Source organism: Patiria miniata, unplaced genomic scaffold (assembly GCF_015706575.1).
Source record: "Patiria miniata isolate m_02_andy unplaced genomic scaffold, ASM1570657v1 HiC_scaffold_5, whole genome shotgun sequence".
NCBI classification, from domain to species: domain Eukaryota; kingdom Metazoa; phylum Echinodermata; class Asteroidea; order Valvatida; family Asterinidae; genus Patiria; species Patiria miniata.
Genome location: NW_024037072.1, coordinates 2350414 through 2360671, shown reverse-complemented (window position 1 = coordinate 2360671; position 10258 = coordinate 2350414). Strand labels below are relative to the sequence as shown.

Below are 10258 nucleotides of genomic sequence, written 5' to 3'. Positions count from 1 at the left end.
CCAAGAGAAACGGTGCGCACTTGGCTGGTTCATTGCAGGCGACGCTGACAGACATCTCGTCCACGTGCCGTTATACAAGGACCAACTTTGACGTAGTGTGTCGCGTTTGATACCCTGAAAGGTAGCATAGCGTACTGAGACCCACAGAAAAAAAAGAAATCTTTGATATTTGCTATTTTTATTTGCAATTTTAACATTTTTTTTACATTCTGAATGATTTCTCTTCTGTTTTACACCAAACAGATTGTCGAGATGTCTGAGTTCGTTGAAAACAGCCACCAAGATATCGAGGGATTGTCCCGCGGGTATGACGGAGTAGGTAGGTGTTCTATTCTCGCCCATTCCTGACAGCTACATCAGAGACACAGAAATGCGCGTGGCCTATTTTCCTACCAACTGCATTTACCCCAGATGTTAGTCAAATATGTGACAATGCTGCTGATTATGTTAGTGCATGCCAAAGAAAGAAACAGACCAAGTATACAAAAGGACCAGACATAGCTAACACCAACAAACCGACCAAGGGATCTTTTAAATTCGCCGGGCTGATGATGACCGCCAGCACGGGCAATCGGTCCATCCAAGGCTGGCCTATAGAAAGCGGGGTTTACTGCATATTATAGAAGCAGATGTAGATACGTTATCGCATAAACCAAAGGCCAAAAACAAAACAATAACACGACCAGCTAATCAATAAATATCTGCATTTAGCTCTTATTCTGTGCACTCTAAACAAGATATTTAAAAATCAATACCACTTCCCGTATGTTTTTTTGCATATATTGTTCTTATTCTGCCATTTGGTTTCCCCCCTAGAATTTCCGAGAGACTTCCCTGAGCTGGATCGTTCCTTGATCAGAGACGCGTACGACATGATTCAGCCGAATGTAAAGGTAATGTCCGAACCTGTTTGTCAATTTTACGTTTTTTCTTTGTTTTCATGTAATCAATTGCTTCGTATCATTTGCTGATAATAACATGTCAATCCAGCAATCAGCATACGATGGAATGAGGTCACTTTATAAGTGCTTTGGACTTTGTTCTCACCGCCCCCATTTCGACATTTTCCCCCGTTTTAAGTGACCGTACGCATAATAATTATGCACAACTGTTTAAAGTCAAGTAATGTGAATGTTCTATGAAGAAAGTTAAGTTGATTTTTTTTATTAACAGCTCGTGCCCTCAGTGTATAATTTCTTAGCGAAGTGATTGTTTCAAATAACGCCTGTGATGGGGGGGGGGGGGAATCTAGAATATTTAGTCATTTTTTGTTTATTTAGTCATTTTTTGTAGATTTGTTTTTTTTAAGCAGGCAATTTTGTTCAGCAAATATGCTTTTGCTCAACAAATTTGGCTCGGGAAAGAATCGAACCGACAATTTGGGAAATAATTTGTTTCTCAATCCCCGGCATTGGCGCAAAATGAATAATTTGCCGCAAAATTTAGGTTGAAACATCACATATTCACGATTATTGTGACATTGTTGTGGCCTGTCCTGCTTGGCTAAAATATGGCGTATAATCCATGCAGATACTTTGTATGTATTGCCTTTTCCTATCCATGCATACAGACATACATAAATGCCGGGTTTTTTTCGGAGGTTAATAAATATTTTCTCGGGATAAATGCGGGTTTATTTAATTTGGGATTAATTTTTTTTTTTTAAAGGCTCTCAAAACCGATATTTTAAATTTAATAATAAGATGGGGAAATTCCCTCCGCACCGATCACAGCTCTCATATATTTTTTTCTTCTATTTCCTCATTTTTAGGGCTTCAACGATGCTGAATTTCGAGGCTTTCGACGGAAATGTCAGCTCGTGACGAAACTGTACAAACTGTGAGTGCATTTATACTATTGGCTGTTTCGGCACATATGCCGAAACAGTCTTTGCTTTCGTTAAGATTTTTTTTTCTTTTTTATTATTTTTTCTTTTTCAGTCATTTTAGCCATGGCGTTTGTATACGTTTTTTGTTCCCGGCCCTTGGGCACTTAAATCAATCCGATTGCCTTTATACCTGGCACACGCTTAAACCATCACCGGCAGACGGTGTCGAACATTGACGTCATCACGTGTCACGTGACAGAATTACTGGTCCGATTGGGTTCAAAAATGGTATGTACCTAGACCGGGATGTGTTATAGATGAAAAATGAAGTGACGTCATGATGACGTCATCATGGTTCACTTGACGTTACGTTAAAGACAAATAGTTTTAATCTTCGAAATCAATATATAATCAACCGCTAGAGACCTGAACATGACTTTTATGGGAATTGAAAGAATAATCCAGGGTCTTCATTTTTGATATTACAGGCAAATTCACGTGACCCTTCCTTCCGGTTGAAACGGGAAGTACCTTGTAATTTAAAATTGGTAAAAGATGTGAAGTTGCTTTTAACGACGTATGCTCTGGCTAAGTTGTTTGTTACAAAACAATTAACGGTGACGTCATAAAATGCTAGGGCGCCCTCTAGCGGCATGTTTAAAATTAACAATCAGTTGATGAGTGTGGCGAAGTTTGCTGAAATCATTGATGCATGCAACCAGCGTCATGCTAACAATAAGTGGAGGTGGGTGGAAGATTGATGACGTCACCATACCGGAAGTTACACTGAAATGTAAAAACCTTTTAATCTTAAAAAAAAAAATTGCTGAAAAATCAACCACGAGAGATTTAATCCAGATTTTTGATTCAAATCGCACAGTGAACATAGCTCTTAATCTATCTGGTAATGACGTCACGATCGATGACGTCATCAAGTATCAGAATACAAGCAACAAAAGATTTCTAGAGTTAATCTTTGGAAATCAATATAAAATCAACTGTGAGAGATCTGATTTTGCTGTTTACGGGAGTTAATAGAATAATCCAGGATCTTTATTTTGATGTTATGTGCAATATCACTGTTATGGTCAAATCTGCTTGGAATTGGATCGGGTTGTGGAAGGGTTGCTTCGGTCGGGTTGAATTTGTTCATCCTTCAGGGTGTGTTTTACCATGGTGTCGGATTTGGAATAACCACAGTCCTAGGCTTGTAAAATTGAATTTACATGTTGGTAATGTGTTCTAATTTGTACGGTAAAATAAAACAATTTAATGCTAATGTATAAGGTCACATCGTCTATTTTAGCGGAACACCCATTCCATCCATGATCTACCCAGCTAGCCAGCTGCAGACATGGGCCAAAACTTTCAACAGACTGACACAACTCTATCCGACGCACGCTTGCAGTAAATTCAACCGTTTGTTTAAATTGTTCGTGGACGCATGCGACATATCGGCTGACGAAGTCCCGGATTTGGAGAGGGTGTCGAATTATCTAAAACGTAACTCTTTCCACCATTTTTTGTTTTAAATATCTATAATTGTATTTTTGTGCCGTGGTTTTTTTTTAATGTCATTTTGTTCAAGTTGGAAGGAAGAGTTCTCAGTGACGTTGAGAATAATTCAAGTTTGAGAATAAATTAATGGGGTGAAAAGAATTGTTAAGTTTCGATTGCTTAAAAACGCTTTAAAAAAATACAGCATATAACCACTTGATTAATTTACTCTAGTATTACCGCTTGAAAAGGGGAAAAACACTCATATATTTAACTTCGACTTTTCTCAATATGTTTAAAATTCTTTTATCACTCGTTGATCAAACTCCGGTCATTCATTTCGCGTAGCGTGAAAACATTGAACTAAGTAGGCCACGTTATCCGAGATTTTTTTAGCAACATAAACGTCAGCAAAACATCTCAATGAGTATTTTCCCAACCGATTGTGTCGACAGGAAAGACTGGTTTTAGACTTCGTCCCGTTTCGACTTTCATGACACCACGTGATTTCATGGCTGCGCTGGGATTTCGTGTCTTTTGCTCCTCGCAGTTTGTACGTCATCGTGATGCAGCTTTCTTCACAAATGAGCCGTAAGTTTACAAACCAGTTTACATTCCTCTTTGGTGTAGTTGCTGCTGCTGCTGCTGCAGCTGCTGTTGCTAAAATATTGAGTTTGGTAATGATATGACATGGATGCATGAGTGATGGTCTGGATGCTGCTTTGCTTGTGCTTCTGTTGTTGTTTCATTGCTGCTATATACTGCTGCTGCTGCTGCAGGTGGTGGTGGTGGTGGTGGTGCTGCTGCTGCTGCTGCTGCTGCTGCTGCTGTTGATGATGCTGATGCTGTTGCTGCTGATGCTGCTGATGCTGCTGAGTGCTGATGCTGCTGATGCTGCTGATGCTGCTGCTGCTGCTGAGTGCTGATGCTGCTAATGCTGCTGATGCTGCTGCTGATGATGATGATGCTGCTGATGCTGATGCTGCTGATGCTGCTGATGCTGCTGATGCTGCTGATGCTGCTGATTCTTCTGCTGGTGGTGGTGCTGGTGGTGATGCTGCTGCTGCTGACGCTGACGCTCATGCTGCTACTGCTGCTAAAATATTGATTATGATAATGATACGACATGGATGAGTATTGGTCCGGATGCTGCTGCTTTGCTTGTACTTCTGTTGCTGGTTCATTACTGCTGCTGCTGCTGCTGCTGCCGGTGCTGCTGCTGCCATTCCATTGATTATGATTATGATATGTCATGGATGAGTGATGGTCCGGTACTGCTGCTTTGCTTGTACTTCTGTTGCTGGTTCATCACTGCTGCAGCTGCTGCTGCTGCTGCTGCTGATCGAATATTGCTGATGTTGCTGATGCTATCGTGATTGTTGCTGCTGCATTGAAGTTTACTTTGATATAATTATGCTGTTGCATCTGTTGTTTATTTATTTGATTGTTGGTTAGTTGGTTTATAGTTGGTTGGTTGGTTGGTTGGTTGTTTTTGTGGTTGTTCTTAGGTTACCCATCTTCGTTGACAGTTTTGTAAAACATCGTCATGTTACTGTTCTTGTTCATTAGGGATATCATTCATGAAATACTTGGACATGCCGTGCTCCTCTGCGACCCAGAGTTTGCTCAATTTTCACAGGTAAGCTAGAACTATAATAGATGATGGGCGGAGGGCACTGGGCCAAGCAAAAAGGGTTAAAAATGACTTTGTATGTCTTAGTTATGACAGAGTATTCAGTGGTCGGTTTCCATGGCAGATACAGTTGGGAATTTGAAATGAAACAATGACACTTCATGACATTATAATGGATCAATACACGTGGGGTTGGTCGATAATTATGCCAATGACGGCTGTTTATAGGCCTGGCTTCTTTTGTTTACAAACGCGAACGCCATTATCAATGAGTGGATTGCGGTCCTTTTCAACAGTCACCCTCTGTATTTAAGCGAGGTATCTTCCCTTTTTTGAGTTTCCTGTTGATAACTCAAAATTTTCAAGACTCAAGAATCGATAGGCCGTACTAACGGTATTTTTTAAAACTTTGATAACTGTTCCTTTTTATGCAATGATAGGTAGTCATTACAGTTTGCAAGCACTTGTTGGCAAAACCATCGACTGTGTCATAGCGAGAACAAAGTCCATAGAGATGCTTAATTAAAGAACTATTATTACAGAACTATCTTGTTGATTCAATTAACTAAACCCAAACTACTTCCTTGCTAGTTGAAATGCGTGTGTTTACATGTACATGTACAATAATGATGACATGCGGGTATTTGTCATACGTGCCATATGGGAATATTCGACACTTTTGCATCGAATCGATAGTGTTTATTTTATAAAGCCGTGCGGAGTTTCCTTAGCAGCCCCGTTTTACGCTTACCTTTTATCAAACATGTCAACAAAAAACGTGTAGGCGCATACAGTAGGTGTGACCTTTCTGTCGTTGCAATGTTTACCAACAAAATTCCACTATAGTGACTTCGAAGGGAAATTATTATTTGAACATTGAAAACTTAATGAGTTTATAATCTGATCTCATTTAAAACAGGTGAAATTGACGCACAAGCTTTCATTTGTGTATTTGAATAATGTTTATTTTCATATAGAGGACTTAGTTTCATTGTTTTCTTGTATCATTATTGTAGTATTTTTAATTGTGTTCTATTTTTTTAACTGTAAGGATATGGGGCTTGCTACACTTGGTACTCCGGACCACATTTTGGATAAAATCGCATCGGTAAGTGGCTCGCATTCCCATATCCTATAACTCTTCAGTTATATCGTGCTTACTCGTAGTGTAGGCATATAACGTGCTCACTAAGACTATCTTTTTTATGATAATCTCGTAAAGTTGTATGCGGTATTGCTGATATCGCAACCATCCTGACTTCGGGCATGATTCTTTGCCACACTGGCCTTATGTTTTTAGGAGGGCGCTATTTGCTTTGATAAATTTGGGAGAATAAGTCCGCATCCCAATCTCGTGTCCAGAGTTCTTCCCCGCTAAAACTACGCGGAAATAAGCTGACAATAGTCACAGCCGTAACCCTGGAAACCCATTTCGGCCGCGGCCTTAGAAAATAAGTTATCCTAACCAAAAATAGCGCCCTCACTGTGATCACATTTTCTCAAACAGGCAAAATGGCATCTGCAGTTTACGCCTTAGCAGAACCTGCGTCGTTACGATGTACGCGAAGAAGCAGACTCAGTCACGATGTTGTCAATTAACCAAAGTATCATACTAGTCTGATTGAACTTTCGGTTTTTGAATGTCGGAGCAAGAAATCCTAAAATGACTGACAGCAATCTGAATGGTTGTCTGAAGCTTATTATACAAGATACCATTCACAAGATTATTTGTACAATTAAAAACCTCATTTCAAGGGTTGACTATATCAATTTCAACCTCGGTCTAAACCCCGGGATGCTTCGTATCTGATAGGATGAAATCTTACGGCAGCCTTCGGCAGCGTGTTGCTTCAGTGCTACAGAGATGAAGTTGTAGACTTTAATTTTTGAACTGTACTTTACTACTTTTACATATTTTCCTTTAAAACAGGTATACATGAGCACGGTAGAGGCCGGGCTCTGCCGGGAAGGGTCGGAGGTTAAAGCCTATGGTGCACTTCTCCTCTCTGGCTCCGATGAACTCGAGGTAATAATTTTAAAAGATCTTGTTGATTTGAAATCAATATCCTACGAATAGAAGACAACATGTTTACAGTTATGGGTCAGGTCCACCCTACATGTACATTCCTGCTGTTGGCTCAATTGGAGCATGCAGTTTTCATCATTTCTGCAGTGGATCCAAACACGGTGAATTCGCGGATGTTTGGTATTGCAGTATAATCTGGACCCGACTTAAGTGTTTTTATAATTATTTGCAATTAACGTTTTGACAACATGCAGCAAAACTAATTTGCCTTTAATGACACTGACATTGAAACTTGAAATCCTTTACGAACCACTCCAGCACGTGTTCACGGATAAAGCGGTCAAGCGCCCTCTCGAGATGGATGCTGCAGCGTGCTTGCCTGAAATCACTCTGGATAAGTACCAAGACGTGTATTATGTGACTGAGACCATCGAAGAGGCACAGCAGATGGCAAGGTCAGTGTGGCAGTGCTAGCCAGTGTATAATGCTTTATTTGCTGCCATGCCAGTAAAAGGCAGATGGCGCCATCTTGTAATGAGCCCGAGTCCCGTCGTTATTTTTTTAGCGAAACAAAGCCGTGTTCAAATTGGGAACGGTTGTACGGCTTCGGTGTTAGCGAGCTTCGGTGAATAGCTAGCTGAAGCCTTAGACAACAATGCCCATTTCATCCCCGGCAACCTACGAGATTAATTGGATTACATTTCAGTGCATAATAACAGGGAATTGTGAGTCTTGCCTCGGGCGTAAGAACAGCCTAAAATAACTAAGCCAGGCGCACGCCTTTCTGATTGTACCGGTTCATCAGATCATCGGGCCATCGTACAGAGGTGTGCGCTGGAAATTCGGACCGATGTGACTGTACACTAGTCTGAAGATCAGACGTGTGCATGGCCACGATCGAACGTCTGATATACCCTAACATGTAATAAGTTGTACGCGACCCCACGTGCTAGCCAATCGGAGTCGATTTGGGAAGTGTGGCGTCATTTCGATCAGAATTGTGAACTAAGCTGTTGATTGGTCAATTTGTAATACAACAACGGGTTACGGAAGACCTGATAGAAGTCGCCCACTGAATGGTGAGAATCTCGCAGTCTTGTTTTGCGTAAAATTAATCGCCGAATCTGCTCGCATATCATAAACCCTTGCTGTGCAAGGGGATATTCCATAGACTAACCGTACACCGGACCACCGGGTGAAAACAAACATGTTTGATTTTTTCCGCATCATATTTCACTGGATCCTATGTCAGCGGAAAGCAACGGCGGATCCGGGGGGGGGGGCAAGGGGGGGGGGGGGGCATTGCGCCCCCAAAACGAACCCAATTTTGTATTATTATTATTATTATGTAATAGTAACATCACAAAAAGGTAGCCATTGCGTATACCACCCACGAAACTTTTTAAGAAAGCAATACGTTTTGAAACCCCTCCTCTTGCTTTTCATATTAAATTTGGGCGGAAAATTTTTGGACCCACTTTTTCGGGGAAAAAAACACATTTTTGCCGCCCCCCCCCCCCCCCCCCCCGCCTTGGCGGAAAGGTGTTTTTTTATGTTAACCAATCGGATTCACGAAGGAAGTCACATGATTCAAACTTGACGGCTGCGATTTTTTCATTAAAAGTGTGACCGGTCATCACGTGACCGATTATAGAACAGAATCTGGCATGTGTGCGGGAAAGGTTGCGGTCCAACCGCAACGGTGAAACAAAACACGTAACGGTGAGGGGGTGATCCGGCGAACTGGTAAAATCGGAAAGGCGTGCGACGGGCTATTAAATGAGTGAAACTAGACGTGTTATTCATTGTGGTCGTCGTTTTTCTAAAATTGTTTTGGTGGTGTTTATTTCAGAGCGTACGTGAATACCCTGCCGTACAGGCTGTCTGTCAAGTACAACCCAGAGACAAACACCATGGAACAGTAGGACCAGGGAGACCGAAGAGGAAAACACTATAAAAGAAAAATCCTAAGGTCGGATTTAATCCTGAATTCTAAGTTTGACCTGATATTTTCAGGATAAAATGGCACATTTCTGAAACACATGATACTTTTGGCAAGGTTTCTGTGCCAAAATTACCCGGAAAATAATCCAGACAAGAGTCATTTTCACCCGGGAAAAGTGTCATTTTGACCAGGAATAAATCAAAAGTTGGACAGCTTATATTTAAAAAATATAACAGCAAAAGTTGTCAAGTTATCTTCAACGGTAAACCGTAAGCATCATAAAAAAACGTATAAGAATTAACCCGTATATATAGGTAATATTATATACCAAATGTCTCAAAGCGCTTATTGTTCCTGTTCACCAGGCCATGAGACCTTTTTTTTCTGAGACAGGGGCAAGTGTAGTAAAGTGTCTTGCCCACGAACATAAGCCCCATGTTCCCAGTCAGGGTTCAAACGCACGTACCGCGGCGCATGAGTCGAACTGCGTAACCATTGGACCACGGCGTTCCACGATCACGCCATTACACGTTCAGACCTTACGCCATTATGTGGCTATCATTGAAGGCCATTATAATTGCATCTTTCACACTTGTATTGCTCCGTACCACCGTGATCATGGTTCCCCTTTGATAGAATCGAAACGTTCCAACAGTGTAGGACACAAGCTAACCTAAGAAAATGACAAAAGTTATATTTTCCCCCGAAGAAATAATCACAGTTGCAGCATAATTAGAGCCAGAAACCACCAAGTACAAAATCAATTCTGAATTTGTTCAACAGATTCGTTGCTTCAGAGAACAGGTAATCACATTAACTGTATTTTTTTTTTAAAATTAATTAGACTTATAACTTTCTTGCATCGTTGCACTAGGTATCGAGATGTTATTGAGTTTTGAATTGGTGGCACATACTAACAAATCATGTCCAGTTTACAAACTTTGTGAATTTTTTTAGAAGTTTAATTGTGGAGGAAATTGGTGTGGTGGAACTACGAAATAAGTACTTTGTATTATAAACTTACTTTAGAAATGGAAGCACGGTCTTTACAATTGAATGGAATAAATATGAGCTTGGCCGATTTTAAACAAGTACACTTAATACCGGCTTGGGGCCTGGACGCCGATAATGGTCCGAGCCGAAGGCGAGGGACATTATCGGCGACCAGGCCCCGAAGCTGGTTTTAAACGTACTTGTTTAATACCAGCCAAGCACATATTTATTCCCATTCATAAATACCTTTTGGTCAAAAAGTCAAAACAAGTCAGAAATTATAAATTTCCACCGATTTTGTTCAACAAGTTTATTTCATGTTTTTATTTTAAACAC

At 40.7% G+C, this 10258-nt stretch overlaps 1 pseudogene; it reads left to right on the top strand.

Moving 5' to 3' along the window:
* The first annotated feature begins 252 nt into the window (after window positions 1-252).
* Window positions 253-9989, top strand: LOC119740563 (annotated as a pseudogene).
* Window positions 9990-10258: the final 269 nt, after the last annotated feature.